The 18,385-nt window shown below is 46.7% G+C and overlaps 1 long non-coding RNA gene across 2 annotated transcripts; it reads right to left on the reverse strand.

Annotated features, from left to right (window-relative positions):
* Positions 1–301: 301 nt before the first annotated feature.
* Positions 302–10,492, reverse strand: LOC131492605 (uncharacterized). 2 transcript variants are annotated; one of them, XR_009252158.1, is made up of 5 exons: positions 9,981–10,489; positions 4,902–5,455; positions 3,913–4,664; positions 861–1,555; positions 302–751 (listed from the first exon to the last, which is right to left on the reverse strand). It is a non-coding gene; the product is annotated as an uncharacterized LOC131492605 (long non-coding RNA). The 2 variants fall into 2 exon arrangements; XR_009252157.1 differs by having other exon boundaries at positions 302–1,555; positions 9,981–10,492.
* Positions 10,493–18,385: the final 7,893 nt, after the last annotated feature.

Below are 18,385 nucleotides of genomic sequence, written 5' to 3' on the forward strand. Positions count from 1 at the left end.
TTCAACGGAGAAATTAGGGGAGGTATGCGGATCTAAGATCGTGGCTCTGGCCAGAAAATGGATCAGGGCTGTGAAATCTTCAGGAAATTAACTGAGGAGTCAGACATTTTACATCTGTCCTGGTCAAGAAAAGCAGTGGGGTAACTTGCTAAATGTTGAATAGGGATGCTGACAACAACTGCATTATTTAGGGCTTCTGTGACTTCAAACAAGAGGCTTTCCCAAACTTGGGAAGGTGCCTCCAGGGCCAGGAATAAACGGGTGTGACTTTTATAACGCGCAAGCAGAAAGAACTCAGACAAACGAGGAATTGTAGTTTTATGAAATGGGGACTGTACAAAACAGATGCATTAGGAATTTGGAACCAGCTTAAGACAGTACATTGTTTGTTCAATTCCTGGTAGAGATCCTGCCCCCCAAATTATTTTTAATCGTATATGGCAACTTCTTTGCCAAAAAAAGAGCTTTGATGCAACTCTGCAGTGAAAATCACTTAAAGCAAGTGGAGTTCAGAAGAATCTTGGAACTCAGAAGCTTCCCTCCCAAACCGCAGTTAGTCCAATGCCCATTCTTGGTAGGGTGGGGTACCGGGTAATGGCAGCCCGAGAGCTGGGACCGTGTCGGGGGCAAGAGCCAGAATGTGCCTTTACGTGGAGAACTTTGCATTAGGACTCCGCCGTTCTTCTGATTCATGCATCCACGGAGTCTCTGGCACTGTTTAATTCTCTTTCAACTGGGTAAACATCAGGAACTATTCAAAAAACAGGACAGGATTAACTCGGCCCGGTACACCTTCAAATACCAAGGCTTGAGTCCCTTGGGCAAGACATTTGCCAACTGCAGGAAGGTGAGTGCTCTACCTGGGGAGCCAAAGGAATCTTTCCACACCTTAGTTCCTCCCCATGATGTGACTCATCTGGGTACCACTCGCTAAGCTGCGCTTAGAGCAGAAAAACACATCCGGTACACTGAATCCTTGTTGAATGTGGCAAATGGGAGAAGGAGTCTGGCTCTGTGACGAGAAACACCATATCCAAAATGAAGTGGGCCGTTCAGCCAAAGGCAGAGAGAATTGGCCCTAGAACAGTACCTGGGAGACAGCAGCTGCCTAGTAAGGCTATGGCGAGTGAGTGAAGAAAAGCATAAGCAGATGAATAAATGAATGAGTGGATCACTAGACTGACCGCTTGGTTGTGCCACTTAAAAGGAAACCTGCACGAGAATAACCAGCAGGTGTTCGGAAGTGGAACACGATCGCGGGTGGTCGGCAGGACAAATACTTACCGCTCCATCCATGCTGCGTGAGATGACGTGGGACTCGCTAAGGAGGACAGAATATAAAAGACGTATCAACGTGGCTTCTGCTCAAAACGCACGCCATCCGCTTGAGAAAAGACACACGTTATAAAAACGAGAACTGACTGTGTACATGAGTTGTCTTCGTGAAATAAGGGCACAGGGCAAAAAAGCTTACGAGCACTTATACAGGTTCTGGGGGCTGAAGGTCAGAGCAGGCTTCACGTAGAGACAGCATCGGTGTGGGTAGAATTTGTCTCTGTGGATACAAGCAGGAGCACGTATGGTATGAATGCAATCAGGTAACATACTCGGAACCAGCCTGACACCTAAATATCCCTAGTCTGTTCACATTTCTTGTCCTCTTGGCCATGCTCCTACTTCCTGCTATCGTCTCTTGTCTGAATTGCAGCCTCTAGTTGGGTTTCCAGTCTCTTTATCTTGCTCTTTTCTGATCTACTATCCTCGAGGAAGCTAGAATGATCTTCTTAAAAGGGAAACCTTGGGCCACCTGGGTGGCTTAGTTGGTTAAGTGTCTGACTTTGGCTCACGTCATGATCTCGCGCCCCGCGTCGGACTCTGTGAAGACAGCTTGCTCAGAGCCTGGGGCCTGCTTCGGATTCTGTGTCTCCCTTTCTCTCTGCCCCTCCCTCCCCCCTCAAAAATAAATAAACATTTAAAAAAAAATTTTTTAAATAAAAGGTAAATCTTAACGGTTCCCTCACCACCACCACCCCTGCTTAAAACCTACCATGGTTCCTCACTGACCTTAGGGCAAAGTCTAACCCACTAGGTTTTCAAGTCCAACAGGATCTGGTCCCTGCTTTCTGCCTCCAGCCTTCACCTTCCCAATCCCTGCCCAACCCCTCCCTGCCCTCCATCTACAGGGCACTTCTCAGTTCCCAAGTGCACTCTGCAGTCTTGCCTCTAGGCTTTATACATGGCATTCCACCCACCAAGAAAACCTTTTCTATCTTTCATCTGGGCAACTCCAATTCGTAGTCGGGTTTCAGCCTCGACATCATTTCCTCTGCAAAGCGTCTCTTGGCCTCAGAATCTGGGTCACATGTCCTGCCTACATCCTCTCATAGCACCTTTGCCTCTCATTGAATCAATGAATATCAGACAAATTGGGGTGGGATTGAGGGGTAGGTGGGCCTTGAACGATAGGCCAAAGACTCTGAAGTTTACCTTGAAAGCGCCTACCTATTAAACAATTTTGAACCCAAAGTGTGACAGACCAAGAGATGATGCCACTGATATTCCAAAGGAAAAAATAGATATAAGTGACTTATAGCAAAGGAAAACTGGAAAATGAAAGAAGACAAGTCAAAGACTTTCTTTCACAAAGAGAAAGCGTCTCCAAGAAGGAAGCATGAGACCAAGGCTACAGTCTAGGAACGCTTCTTATAGAATTTAAGATTGGCTTCAACCCAAAGCTGGTCTTCAGCCAAGCAAGACCATCCTCCCTTACTGCCATGTCATGAGCCCTGGCACACACCTTGCACCGCACGGAGAAAAAGAGGGACACGAAGTGTCAAGGACCGTTTGCAAAAAACCCTCTCCACCTGAGGTGAGCCCCATTTCTTTGACTGGGGACACAGAAAGATAAAGTAGGGTAGAGGAGAGCCGAGTAGAGGAGATGGACCCTGTCCAGCTTGAGTCCATTCAAAGTGGTCCCAGCAAACAGACATGGTGGCCCTCAATCTACCACAACGGCAAAGCTGAGCTGGTTCTTCTTCACAAGATTTTAAGAAGAGAAAGGGAAAAGAAAAATGGCACCATTGTTCTATTATTATGTGTGTGGTGAGTGCCATGTAGGCAGTGGATGGACAAAAAGCCCAGCCAGTTCGCAAATACTGGAAAGGTCAAAACAGCCCAACCGGCTACCCTGAGTCGTCTTAGAATACACTGGCCCGGGTGATTCCTGAGCCTCACTCCGCATTCAGAGTCAAATATTGTTTGGATTATAATATTAAACTAGGACTAACATGACCCACACTGTTAAGATTATTAAAAGAGTGGAATATTGCACAACTGAACATTTTTCTTAGTCTTCAGAGCCTGAGGGTCATAATTTGTAGGGATCGCTGTGCTGGCGTGGGTACTGATTATTTACTAAGTGCTGACAGCTTCTTCAGTTCTGCACAAGATAAAAAAGAAGTCCCAGTGTCTCCTAAGGGAGTGGGAATATAAGTTAGGCAGGCAAAGAATCCAACATAACATAGACGAGGTGTGGCCGGAAAGTAATCTCAGAGGATTTTTTTTTAAACAAACCAACAAAAGCCAGAGCTAACTGTCCAAGAGAACCTTTCTACACATCTGTCACCTTGGGGCATGGTCCAATTAGTTCAAAGACAGGTCTGTTGCTCAAACATTTTTGGCAGTCATCCTCAGACATTGAGACGCAGTGTGGTGTAGAAAAAGAGGCATAAACTTTAAATTCTGACCACGACCAGCTGCACCATCACAGGCAAGTTTCCCAACCTATAAACTCCTCAGCTTCTTCCTCTTGTGAAATGGAGCTAAGACACCACACCAGAGTTTTTCGAGGACCCATGAGATAACGCGAAGGGTACCAGTCTTAGAGCGCTCGCCACCAGAGGCAACCATTACCTGTTGTGTCCTTTAAATCCGTCTGGTCTGGTTGATCACAGCGTTTGTTTGATCAGCAGCAGAATTACTCAGCTTGATTACTTCCTCAGTCAACCGACTTAGCTCCTGTGTTAGCTTCCTGGGACTGTCGTACAAGGTACCACACGCCGAGTGGGTTAAACAACAGAAATGTTTTCTCTCATAGTTGTGGAGTCTAGAAGTCCAAAATCAAGGTCGTGGCAGGGCCGTGTCACTCTCTATAGTGTCTAGTCTTCCCTTCCTCTTCCTAGCTCTGGAGGTCCCTAGCAATCCTTGACATTTCTTGGCTTGTAGACACAGCACTTTGACCTTCTCCATCACACAGCATTCTCCCTGTATGCCTCTGTCTCTGTGTCTCTTCTTTTCTCTCCTCTTTCTAAGGATACCAGTTATATAGGATATAGGATCCACCCTAAACTTGCCCTCTTAATATGTCTGCATGTTCTTAGCTTCCAGGTGGATGTGAATTTGGTGGGTTCACTATTCAACCGAGAACAGTCCCCAAAATCACAGAACAAAAAAACCAAAGATTTGTACGTTCTTGAGGACATTCCAAGTAATCTGACACGGGTTTTATAAAAGGTAGCAAAAAAGAAGAGTTCCGGATGCATTACAGACCGTGGCAGCTGGCAGCTTTGTTGGAAAATATGGCTTGGCCACAACTGTGATTGATTTGAAGTCATCACATCTGACTTTGTGTATGTATCCTTATGATTTAAAAATTTTAGGGGCGCCTGGGTGGTGCAGTCGGTTAAGCGTCCGACTTCAGCCAGGTCACGATCTCGCGGTCTGTGAGTTCGAGCCCCGCGTCAGGCTCTGGGCTGATGGCTCGGAGCCTGGAGCCTGTTTCCGATTCTGTGTCTCCCTCTCTCTCTGCCCCTCCCCCGTTCATGCTCAGTCTCTCTCTGTCCCAAAAATAAATAAAAAACGTTGAAAAAAAATTAAAAAAAAAAAAAAAATTTTACTGAAACCCACCCTCCCGTCCCTCCGTTAATGTAGAATGGAGGGTGTGCTCTTGCGTGCTTATGCTGATCACGTGACACTCATCACGTGTCACTAGAAGAGCTACTCCTTCAAAGAGTAATCATCATCATCATCATCACCATCATCATGAAAGTGGCGTTCTTCCTCTAAATTGGATCTGGCCAAAAATAGATTCAAGCTGAGCTACTCCCTTTCCAACCCCAGTCTCCAAGCTCTGTGTAGTTACACAGTTTGCACTCGTAGAAATAGCATAAATTTCTATAGATAGGCAGCACTTAGCTTCTTTTGAGGCAAACAGAAAGTCAAAGATGTTCTCCAGCCCCAGGTGAAACTCTTCCCTGGTACAAAGCAGATTGTGGAGGGAGACAGGTACTAGAAGACAGAGATGACCACAGAGCTTGGATTTTCAAAATGGTGGGGAATTTCCCTGTAGCCAGTGCAGCCAAATTAGCTCCTAACAAAGAAAACTAAGGACTTTGGGACTTGAGGCAGGCTCCAGGAGGCATGCATACCTGAAGATGTCAGGGGCCCCGAGACTCTTCTGAAAGAGAAAGCCAACAGAAAGTTAGCACCAGCATAAATGCGGAGTAGTCCCCCTCGAGGAAGACTCCCCTATAGAGAGTCTGGAAGCACACCAGGGTTGGAGGAGAGTTTTCAACCATCTGGTGTGCTGTTAGCCTGTGGTCTAGACCAAGCTCTGAGCTTCGAAGGACTGGGCTGCATGGAGGTGAGCAGACACGATGATCCCATGCTAAGATCTCCACGTCTACTGTTTACGGCCATGTCTCTGTGCCATTATCAGAAGGCATAGATCTCAAAAGAAAGGAAGTCCTCATCTGCCCTTGGGGCCAGAAGTGTTATAATAATTGTCCAGATCAGCACATTTCCTGGCCTCCCCATGCTAAAATCTAGAGTTCAAGGAGACTTGTCAGAGGCTCTGGTGAAGCAGATAGGTATTCTCAGGGCAGCCACAAGGGATATGGGACAGAATCAGGCCAGCCAAGTCCCAGCTTGCAGGAAAGCTTCAACCGAAGACAGGCTGATAGTCATGTTGGGGAATGCCCTGCTCGACCTTTGAGCCTTGCCATTTTAGCTATGGAATATTATAGAAACCTTTTCAACGCTTCTCTTCTTTTTTAAAAAATGTTTATTTTGGGGCGCCTGGGTGGCTCAGTCGGTTAAGCGTCCGACTTCAGCTCAGGTCACGATCTCGCGGTCCGTGAGTTCGAGCCCCGCGTCGGGCTCTGGGCTGATGGCTCAGAGCCTGGAGCCTGCTTCCGATTCTGTGTCTCCCTCTCTCTCTGCCCCTCCCCCGTTCATGCTCTGTCTCTCTCTGTCTCAAAAATAAATAAACATTAAAAAAAAAAAATTTTTTTTAAATGTTTATTTTGAGGGGAGGTAGGGGGAGAATCCCAAGCAGGCTCCGTGCTGTCAGCATGGAGCCCCACTTGGGGCTCAAACTCACAAACCATGAGATCATGACCTGTGCCAAAATCAAGAGTCAGGTGCTCAACCGACTGAGCCATCCAGGTGCCCCTCAACTCTTCTCTCCTTTTTTTTTTTTTAACATTTATTTATTTTTGAGAGAGACAGAGATAGAGCGCGAACAGGGCAGGGGCAGAGAGAGAGGGAGACACAGAATATGAAGCAGAGTCCAGGCTCTGAGCTGTCCGCACAGAGCCCAATGTGGGGCTCAAACCCACAAACCGCCAAGATCATGACCTGAGCCAAAATCGGACGCTCAACCGACTGAGCCACCCAGGAGCCCCTCAACTCTTCTCTCCTAATAAAGCATTCCTTTGATTCATGCTAGCCAGAGTTATTTATGAGTTGAAGAGTTGAAATCAGCCTCCCACGCAAGCAAGGGAACTATTGTCTCAACTTGCTGGCGGGAGCCCAAAGAAGTGTGTCACTCTCATAAAGTTCCCTGATGCCCTTCTGTCATAATGATCTGTGACCCCAGGCTCACTCTTGAAGAACTTATCTAAAGGAACTTAATCTGGGAAGCAAGGAGAAGTTTTAAAGACTGTAATGACCGCAAGGAGCGTGGCAAGACTGAGGAGTCTAAATTCGAATGCCTTCAGAGGCCAAGCAGGCAACCTCAATACGAGGAGTGGAGCCAGTTCATGACAGCAGTGGGCACGGAGGGAACACCACGTCCAGGGACAGCAGGGCTCCCAGCTAGCCTGTTGGTGTCATACAGGAATATAGGCCCACAGCTGGTAAGTTTTTTTTTTTTTTTAATTTTTTTTTCAATGTTTTTAATTTATTTTTGGGACAGAGAGAGACAGAGCATGAACGGGGGAGGGGCAGAGAGAGAGGGAGACACAGAATCGGAAACAGGCTCCAGGCTCCGAGCCATCAGCCCAGAGCCCGACGCGGGGCTCGAACTCACGGACCACGAGATCGTGACCTGGCTGAAGTCGGACGCTTAACCGACTGCGCCACCCAGGCGCCCCAAGTTTTTAGGAGAAATGTGGCAACCCCCAAACCCAGATGTGATCTGTCCATTTTGAACAGCCTTATTGCAATGTAACTGGCAGACGATACATGGCACAGATTCAAAGTGTGCAATTTAGGAGGTTTATATACACGTTCACTTGTGAACCAGAACTGTAATCAAGATAATGAACACATCCACCACTCCCGAGAGTTCTTTTGTATCCCTTTATAATCCAGCCTTCTCACCCTCATCCCCATTCCGGGACAACCACAGATCTGCTTTCTGTTCTTTCTGATTCATTGGCATTTTCTAGAATTTTCCGCAAATGGAATCGTATAGTATGTACTTTTTTGGGTCAGGTTTTTTGCATCCAGCATAATAATTTTGAGACTCCTTCATGGCGTGTGGATCAATAGCTCATTCCCTCTTATAGCCGGATAGTATTCTATTATATGCAAACGCCATAATTTGTTTATCCATTCATCTGTTGATGGATATTGGGGTTGTTTCTAGTTTGGGGTTGAGGCTACTAGCACAAAGTTGCTTTCATATTTTTGTGTAAGTCTTTGGACATATGCTTTTGTTTCTCTTGGATGAACACCTAGGAGCAGAACAGCTAGGTCATACAATAGCTGACTATTTGTGTTAACACTTTGTATAGTCAGCCTTCTTAGTTTTAGTCGTTTTTGTAGATGTGCGTATCTCACCGTGGTTTTAACTTGCATTCCCCTAAAGACCAGTTCAGTTGGGCATCTTTCTATGCATTTATTTGCTGTCCTTACATCTTCTTTGGTGAACTGTCTATTTAAATCTTCTGCCTGTTTTTATGGGGTTATTTTTGTATTGTTGAGTGCTGAGGGTTCTTTATTAATCTGTATATACGTCCTTCATCAGATTTGTGACTTTCAAATACTTCTTCCGGCCTGTGACTCATCTTTCATTGTTCTAAGAGTGCCTTTCAAAACCATGAGTTTTCAATTTTGCTAAAGTCCAGCTTTTTTTTTTTTTTTCTTTCATGGGTCACGATTTTGGTGTTCCATCTGAAGAAAGTTCTGCCGACCCCGAGACTGCAAAGATATCCTCCTATATTTTCTTGTCTCCCCACCCCTTTCAGAAGCTGGAGCTGATTATTTTATTATTTTTGTTTTGTTTTATTTTATTTACTTACTGTTATTTTGTATTATTTATTATTTTATGATTTATGATTTGTTATTAAGTTCTACGAAAGCTCTGTGTAGGTCAAACGAGACACATTTAGGGCTCCAGGTAGCCCGGGAGCCACCTGTTAACAGTCTTTTGCTTGCCGCATGGCCCCTCCTGTCCCTAATTTTGTATCATGCAAGGCCGAGAAGGCCCTGGCTTCACTTTCCCATAACACAGCATCTTTCACCAGCAACTCTGATGAATCTTGCTCAGAATCATCTTTTCCTTACACAGAAGATCAATGCCTTTAAAAAAAAAAAAAAAAAAAGACATATTGGGATGTCTGAATGCTTTTATTGAGTACTGAGAAGAGATGATGGCTTAGCTTTCCTGAGCTGGGGCTTGCTTGGAGCTCTGGCCGTCCGAGATTGACTTCCACTGGCACAGTGTGTTAGCAGTCTGTCACGTTGGCCAACATGGTGGGCGTGATGGGGCCAAGAGGATGGGGCGGAGGGACACCAGACTCTTCTGTTTAAATATTGCCTTCAGGTAAGTAGGGTCAGTGCCAGTTGGGGCCTTTTACTCTTCAGCGCTATCTCAGAACTCAAAGAGAGGATTTCAAAAGCACCCGACTAATTAAACATCCTTCCCTTCACACTGACTCTCCGGCGTGGTGTTTTTAATATACTGGGAGAGATAAAATTCTGGCCCTGGGCAGATGTTAAAAGCATTTTTTTGTTGTCAACAGAGTAACAGTATTCTTAGCCCCCTCTGGCATTGTTCTGGAAATCCACACATGACGCAGGAAATTAGTTGTCTCATGTCCAAACACCGTTCACAAGAACGGTTTTCAGAAATGGTAACCAGATACTTGTGAAATGCCCGGTGCCGTTCAGAATACATGCTGTGTACGAAGAGTGTAGAAGCTTGAGAATGTCACCTCCTCTGCCAGGGCAACATGTAGTGCTCTCAGAGCAGCGGGTGGCTTATCCTTCCTCTGAAGCCGTTTCCCTGCTACTGTGTTCATTTCACAAAAAAGTACAGAAAATCCGGAGGACTAACAAGAGGTGAAATGTCCCCAAACTTGCAGCGAGTCGACAGTGAAGTCCCGAGGACCCGAGAACGTCACGTACATCAGCCTCTTTGCATTTCTTTCTGCAGGGAGTGCTAGTCCTTGACCGGTTCATCATAGCCCAAAATGAAGTTGGCCCTTGCCATTCATCCAACGTGGGCAGGCTTGAAATCTAAATAAATGTAAACTGAGGAACAACTAACCTAGCGAACTCCATTCGAGCAGAACCTGAAATAACTATAAAATATCTGTCGATTACCTTAAGGATTTCCTCCACTTCCCTCACAGAAAGAATCCTCAAAACACAGGAATTTGGGGCTTTTTCTTGCCCTAAAGAATGTAGAGGGGTGATCGTTTGGCTAGAAAGAAATGAACTGTTTCTTATTTAGTAGAAAACACGTCACTTACCACAGTAAAAAGCAGTCATTCCATTGGAGGTTGCTTCCATTAGTTCCGGGTGACTTGGTCCAACGAGGAAAGCACCAGCCTTGAGTGTTCCAGACCCAGGCTTGAATAGCAGCCCTGTCGCTTGCCATCTGCATGGGCTTGAGTAAGTGTCCGGACCTCTCTGAAACTCAGCACTGTCACACACAAACGGGGCTTCTGACAGGCAGCCCAGAGGGTTGCTGTGTAAATTCGACTACACTTCAAGAGCCAAGCAAGGTCATGGCCGTCCCGCCTCTGTTCTCACAGCTCTGCAAACTCTGCCATACCCTCGCCACCAGGTTTCCTAATTGCTTATTCTGTCTTCTGACTTTGCCCAATATCCCGTCAGGGCAAGGACCAGGTTTTGCTTGCTCACCTCTGCAGTATCCGCCTGACCCACCTCGTACAGAGGAAGCATTCAATACATGTTTCTTGAAAAGAAAGCGAAGAGGAAGGAAGAGGGAAAGAGGTTGGTTAGAATAGTGATTACATGATTAAAAGCATAGACTTTGGAGTCAGACTGGATTTCAGATCCAAACCCTGTGACTCACTGGCTTTTCACTCAATAGAGAAAAGATAACTATCTGCCTTGAAGAGTGGTAAGGGCTATGGGATTATTTCGCAAAGGGTTTAGCCGAGTGCTCAGCATATGATAGGTGTTGAGTGCACGTTATTCTATAGTATTCCACAGAGTAGTATGTAATTATAGGTTATAGTATTATAGAGCTCAGCAGGACTCATCATAAATCTGATGGACACTTTGCAATGGTTTGGGTAATAGTTGCCGAGGTCCTTGCTGGAGGAAACTGGCGAGGAAATTACCTTCTGCTATCACTCGAGATAAGTTGTGGATAATCGGCACTCCCTTCGTGCAGAAGAAGGTAGACTGCCACTGTCATCTGCAAGCCTGATCCTTTTGGCGGGTGAAATTCTAATCTATCCAAGAGACATTTGAACGGCACGGGATGAAGGCTTTCAGGGGCCAACCAGATCCTGCCCTCCAGGAGCTGGGCAATTGCTAAATCACTATAAGGAAAGGCAGAACGTGGTCAAGGGCTCCCACCAAAGGCCAGATGATGGTCTGGACCCAGGGGAGTGAGGAAGGTAACCTGCTGATTGGGAGAATGGGCTGTGGGTGCAAACTGTGGTCCCACCATTTAGCAGCTGACAGAAGCTTCCTTTCTTCCTCTGCGGTGAGAGCACTTTGAGGATCCACCTTGCAGAATGGTGGTAAGCATTAAGTGATAATACTCACGGCAGGGTTGACATCTTCCCAGTAAGTTCTCAGTAAATATCAGCCATTATTGTCATGGCTGTTACCCTTATCCGGCTAGCATTACTTTAACGGGATAAGAGTGATATTATTACAGGTATTAATATATAGCATAGTAACACTGCCAGCATTTTAAAACTAGTATATTATTCAGGTCTCTATATTATGTAGGTAATATTATAACATTAATTCGGATAAAAGTAAGAGTATCATAATACTATTTGTAACATGGTAAGTGCTTCCTGGAGAATTCAGCATTCAAGCTAAATCTCTAAGAATGGGTAGCATTGAAGCACTATTTGGCTCTTTGGAATGAAAACAGGTGTTTTTATCTGATGCTTGTCCAAGCCTCTACTGAGTTCCGAGTTTTGTATTCTGCAGGGTGTGAGACCACTTGAGAAAGGCTTTGTTACCCAAGGGTTCGCGGGGAGAGGCACGGACCCCCAAATGGTCAGGGCTGGAGACGAAGGAATACACACATTCAGCACAAGCTTCCGGGTCCGCCACCTCCCCATAGTTGGCCTGACTTAGCCGCCCTGACATCCCTCAAGAGAACAAAGGGAGGTGCTGATCGGAGCACTCAACACACTGTCAATATTCGCCTTCACAATCAGTGTATTATTAGTATTTATGTTGAAAACAAATTCCCCTTTGGGACTCCAGCTCGACTCTATTGGCGCCTGGTGGATCCTTTAATATTTAAGTTCTGCCATCTTCAAAGATGCACATCAGAGTCTTTCCTGAGGCTGAGGACTGAATGTTCTCGCACCTGGGAATTTCCCTTGTGGCCAGAAAACATGAAGGGGTGGGGGGGGGGGATGCCTCATGCATAAAAGAAATGGTAAAGGAGAGAAGATGAGCCAAAGGGAAGGGAGGTATGTCTCAAGGTCTAAAAACCACACATAAAGACTGAAATTAGCCCACATCCATTCCTTTCCCTCCATTCCCATTAGAAGCTTATAAAACAGTGTGTGTGTGCGTGTGTGTGTGTGTGTGTGTGTGTGTGTGTGTGTGTATACATGTGCGTGTGCACATGTGGGCATTAGGAAGAACACATAAATCAAAGCTGAAATTTGCATGGACTTCTCAGAAAATGTTTCATGAAATTTGTTTGTAAAACAAATCTAAGGCAGCTATTCTCAAACTTTAATGAGCACAAGAACCACCCGGAGAGCTGTTGAAAATGTACGTTTCCACCCCCACCGAGCCTGACTCAGTGGGTCCACAATGGAAGGCTGGAATCTGCATTTTTCGTAAGCACCCTATGTAATTCTGATGCAAATGGCCCTTGAACCACTCTGAAAAATGCTGGCCTAAGGTTTATGCTTTTCTCTTTTTACATTTTTTTTCTGTCCTTGTATTTGGGGATGACTTTTAACTATTTTCCCCAGTTTTCTCCCTAAGCATAAAATTCCCCTCATTTGCACCGGTGGATTTCCAACCCCCCACCCCCCACCAACACGTTTGGAAACTTCGTATTCTCTGAAAGGTGAAGTGACTCCTTACTGAGTAGGGCAAGGGCAGATGTAGGGGATGGAGAATGCTGTATCCTGGACCTCAGCGGGACAGTGACAGAGACTATCAGAGAGGTTTCCTCATGAGGGGTTACCCCACCAGGAGTAGTTTAAATGGAGGGAAGTCAGCTGAGCTGGGTCTCCTCTGAGACGCCCTTCCCTGTGAACTTGAAAGCTATGTGGTCAGCTTCTGCACGGACCATGTGGCTGTAGAAACAGCAGTGTGTGCCATGGGGAATCCGGGGCTCTGGCTTGCTACATGTAATCAGCTGTGTACAATTGCTGGGTGGACCACAGGGACCCTGGCACCCAGTCAAGAGGCAGATAACCCGGGAGCCTCCCTAACATGCTCTCCTGGGATGTGCCCTTCGTTGGCTTCCGGCTGAGCAGCTCAAGCACCTATCCTGGAGGAAGAAACTTGGTGGCATGAATCACAATGTCCATTGTGCTCTCTCTGCATTTGAAGGTGAATAAATTCTGCTCAGGGATGAGGCGGTGGGAGGTGGAAGGAAGGACCCTGGGTAGCAGGAGGACACGGGGGCCCTCGGAAGGAGCAGACCACAGACTGCAGGTGCGGGGAAGGAGAGATTCTGAACCTAGTGACTCTCCTCAGAAGAAATTTGAAGACCAAGAAGGCTCTTCTCTGGGAAAGTTGTCACAAAACCATTGAGGCAATGGTTAAACCCCTAGCTCTATGACCAAGTGGCTGAGCACTGCTCTTCTAATGTCTCCGGATTTCGGTTTCCTCCCTCTGTGAAATAACAGTATTGGAACCAATGGTTTCTATGACCCCTTCCAGCTTTCATATCCCAAGAATGAATGTCTTTCCCGAGCTGTGCCTGACAGATTTCTTAGAATTATCTTCAGTGATGATCTGTAGTAGCTGAAAAGTCAATTGTCCATTACTGTATAACAAACTACACCAAAACTTGGGACCCTAACATAAAATAAAATAAAATAAAAACCATTTTGTTTTGTTCGCCATTTTGTGGGTAAAGCATTGGGGAAGAGCTTGGCTGGGTGACTCATCTCTGATTCCAGCTGGGGCTGAGGATCCATTTCTAGGATTCTGGCATGACATCTTCAATCACCTGCCTGATGCCATAGTGCACTGCTCACTGTCCGTCTCCCACCCTGCCTCCCTTTTGCCCCTCTTCCTCCACCTCTTTCTGTCTCCATACTTGGCACCTCATCCTCCAGGGCTCCCCGGGTGGCTTGTGCTTCTCACAGCATGGCAGCCTCAGGGTAGTCAGACTTCCCACGCGGACCCTCGACCACATTCCCACGGGCGAAGTGTGAAACTGCTCGTCCTCTTGAGGGAGAGGCCCAGAGCTGACACGGTGTCACTTCCATCGGTTAAACATCACAACTCTTCCTTACACCTGGTTACTTACAACTAACTCTGTTGGTTAACTATCACACCACTATTGGTTAACTCTGTTTGTTACCTCTGTTGGTTAAACAGCACAACTCTGTTGGTTAACTCCATTGGTTAACTCTAATGGCTAAACAGTCCAACACTATTGGTTAACTCTGTTGGCTAAGCATCACAACTCTGTTGGTTAAACATCACAACTCTGTTGGTTAACTCTGTTGGTTAAGCACCACAACTTTACTGGTTAACTCCATTGGTTAAGCAGCACAAGCCAATCCAGACGTGGGCGGAGGGCTAGACCTGCTGCTCAATGGGAAGAGTGTCGGAGAACTTCCGGCGATCCTTCACCTACCACAGTCAGCATTTAAACAGAAAACAAAAGTTAATTCCCAACATCATGAAATCTACTCAGCACCAATGATTCGAAAATAAAAGCATTTATTTGTTTCACAAGATTCTGAAGATTTAGCCTTCTTAAAACCAGAAAGCTGTTGTGGATATCCAAAGATTGTTCTGGGGACTTTTCATACCCAGACGAGAAGCTGATTGCTGAGGAAGGTCAGAAGACATTGTATACTGACCAAAAGTCATTTTTAAATAGGAACTGATAGCTATTCAAAACAAACAAAGACTCATTTTAGTGTAATTGACTTTTATCTTCCAAAACATTGAGTCCTTGGCTCTTTCAGAAAGAACGGCCAGGGAAATGCTAAGAAGTATCCAGTAACTCTGTCTACAGACCATTGATACTGAGGGCCACTTCATGGGGCCTGGGCTAAGCTCAGTGCCCAGCGCTCTGCTTATGGTGCCCAGGGTGATGCAGATGCCACCCATGCAGCCTATACACAAACACATCTTTGTTGCTCCCGAGGCAGCAAATTCTTTACCATGAATAATCTACTGCAACAAACGCTCCCTTTAATTCCTTCTCAGTCTTGAGAGTATTTGGGCTACTGAGAGATGAGAAATCAGCACTCAACAGGATTTAAATGCTAGAAATGGTCCCTTTAAGCACAGCTATAGAAAAGAAAGGGAACCGCACCATTAGTCCTACAGGTACAGGAAGAGGAACAAACGAATGAATTGGGGCCATTGATACAAAATGCCACAGCGGGGGCTCCTGGGTGGCTCGGTCAGTGAAGCGTCCTACTTGATTTCTGCTTAGGTCATGATCCCACCATTGTGGGATCAAGTCCCGCATCAGGCTCTGCACTGAGTATGGAGTATTGTCCCTATGGGCACAATTTTTCTCCCAGGACACAGCGGGCAATATCTGGAGACAGTCTAGCGTCTGGTAGGTAGCGGCCAGAGGTGCTGACCATCCTACAATGCACGGGACAGCTCCCCCAACGACAAAAATGACCCGGCCCAAAACATCCATAGTGCCGAGGTCGAGAAAATCTATTGTAGAGGTTCACAGCACCCCGTTCCACGCAGAGGAAAGCAGGCCAGTTGATTCAAGATTCTCAGTCACCTTCAGCCTCCTGGATGTTTCTACCACACAGCCTCACCTCCCTCTCCTGCCCTCTAGCCCAGGGTTTTATCTGGGAGTGGGGTGAGCAGGGGGTAGGTACATGGACGCTTCCCTACCTTGCTCTGCCTGTCTCTCCCATCCCCACGCCTCACTGGGGGTGCAACGGTGAACTTTCTGTGTGTCAGAAATTTCCCCCACGTGGTCAGCTCCTCCTTTTCAAGATGCCTTTTGCCCTGGAACCTCCTCTGGGGCCTCAATGCTGAAATAAGTGAGGGGAGAGAAACCAACTGCCCACTGGGCAAGATAAACTGAGAGGTAGTTCAGAAATACTCTATTGTACTTTTATGAATATTTATAAATATTATATAACCAGCTACTTTTCTTATGCCCGGCAGAGACTTGATCAAATGTTGCATTGAATGGAATTGCTTACACCACAAAGAATTTATTACTACCCCAAAATCACAACACAGTTTCTTGGAGGGGCGTCCTCTTTCCTAGGTGGACTCCTTTCTAGCCGAGTTGGACTCTTCTCGAAATTCCACTCTACACAAAAGCACATTCATGAAACCAGAGCGGAGGGCCCGGGATCTGCCAGGTCTTGTGTGTACCTCTGCCCACCGCTTCCCTCCCTCGGGCCTGAGTGCCACCTACAGCAGCTGAGGCCACCCAGAGCCCACTGAGGCAGAAGTTCCGGGTGACCCCTGCACAGGCTCCGGAGTGGGGCCCCCGGGGGGGGGACGCTGGCTCACACCTGCTGGACGATAGGAGCAAGGCACGTTACTTCACCTCTCTGAGCCTCAGTTTCTTTAACTGCAAAATGGATCGGTGACAATATCGACCACGTAGGGAGGTTTAGACCGCTCGGGCTCCCATAACAAGACACCACAGACCGAGTGGCTTAAACAACAGAAATGTATTTTCCTGCAGCTCTGCAAGCTGGAATCCTGAAGTGAAGGTGCCAGCATGGCTGGTCTCTGATGAGAACTCTCTGCTTGTCTTGCAGGCAGACAGCCTCCTTCTTGCTGTGTCCTCCCCCGGCCTCTCCTCTGTGCATAAGCAGAGTGTCCTCCCCCGGCCTCTCCTCTGTGCATAAGCAGAGTGTGCACGTGTGTGAAAAAGAGAGAGAGAGAGGAGCACCTGGGTAGCTATCAGTTGAGTGTCTGACTCTTGATGTCAGCTCAGGTGTTGATCCCTGGGTCGTGGGATCTAACCCTCTGTTGGGCTCCGAGTTAAGGGTGGAGCCTGCTTGGGATTCTCTTTCTCCCTCTCTCCTTCTGCCTCTCCCCTGCTCATGCTCTCTCTCTTTTGATAAGATAAGATGATAAGATAAGATGGCATAAGATAAGATGGGATGGGATAAGGTAAGATGGGGTGGGATAGGATAAGATAAGATAAGATAAGATAAGATAAGATAAGATAAGATAGAGAAAATTTGTGTCTCCTTCTCCCTTTATAAGGACACCAACCCCATTGGGTCAGGTCGCCACCCTTATGACTTCATTCGTCTTAAATACCTCCTAAAGGCCCAATCTCCAAATATCCTCCTGTCAGAGGTTAAGGCTTCAACGTAGGACATGATGGGGGCAAAGAGACACAATTCGGTCCATAGCATAGGGTTTCTTCAAAGATTAAACAAGATCATTCCTGTAAAGCATTTGAACTAGTAAGCCCTCAATAATGTCCGCTATTATCGTTTCTGCTGCTGCTGTTAACCCAGAGCACACCATCTGACCAGGACCACCAGGTCTACTATTCGATGCCCACGTGGACAGTTGACTGAGCAGGGACTAGGGAAGGGAGACACGTTGCTGACCGGCAACGCCAGACCCACCAGGCGCTGGAAAGAGCCCACGGAAGGTCCCGTGTGCGGCAGGAAGGAAGAGGTACCTTGTGAAGGGAACCGGGTCACCACCACTGACGGAAAGCAGCACGCATCGATTTATTCTGCACACACAACAGCCGCCTCTTATTTAACACCGACTACGAGCCGGCCACTTTATGTGCCTTCTCCCTGCTAACTCTCTCCCGGCCACCTCAGTGGATGGGGAAATGGAGATTCAGAGGAGTTAAGTGGCCTTGCCAAGGCTACACGGTTGTTAAGTGGCTAAAGCTTCCCTTAATTCCGAGGCTGTTGGATCCCCAAAGTCATGCCCTTTCCTCCTGGGCGGAACTGTCTCGTGTGCAAGCTCAGTGCCTTATGCCTAGAGATTAGAAGATATTATCCCCTCCCCAGAGATCATTTTTAATTAGAAAAAGGAGCTGGTCTCTAGCAACGTGTTGTCACTGAAGCCAACGTGTAGCATCGGCTCTTGCAGCATTTTGAAGGGGCTGGAGATTTTATCTATTTGCCCTTAACCGTACCGAGCAGAGCGTCAATATATGAATTTGAGAGATAAAAGGATTAAGGACACTGTGTTGGTTGGCTCTAACTTGTTCCTGCTGAAGTGGATCACTCCAAAATCCAGTGGATTAAAACAGTAAGCATGTATCCTTGCTCACAGGCTGGGTATTGCTGGGCTCAGCTCCACAGCTCAGCCAGTTGACTGTCTGACTCTTGGTTTCGGCTCGGGTCGTGAGGTCAAGCCCCGTGTCAGGCTCTGCACTGACAGTGTGGAGCTTGCTTAGGATTCTGTCTGTCTCTCCCTCTGTCTGTCCCTCCCCGATTCTCTCTCTCTCTCTTTCAAAATAAATAAATAAACATTTTTTTAAACAAAGAATTGAGGCCAATAATTCCATCTACCAAAGACA

Source organism: Neofelis nebulosa, chromosome 13 (genome assembly GCF_028018385.1).
Source record: "Neofelis nebulosa isolate mNeoNeb1 chromosome 13, mNeoNeb1.pri, whole genome shotgun sequence".
NCBI lineage: Eukaryota > Metazoa > Chordata > Mammalia > Carnivora > Felidae > Neofelis > Neofelis nebulosa.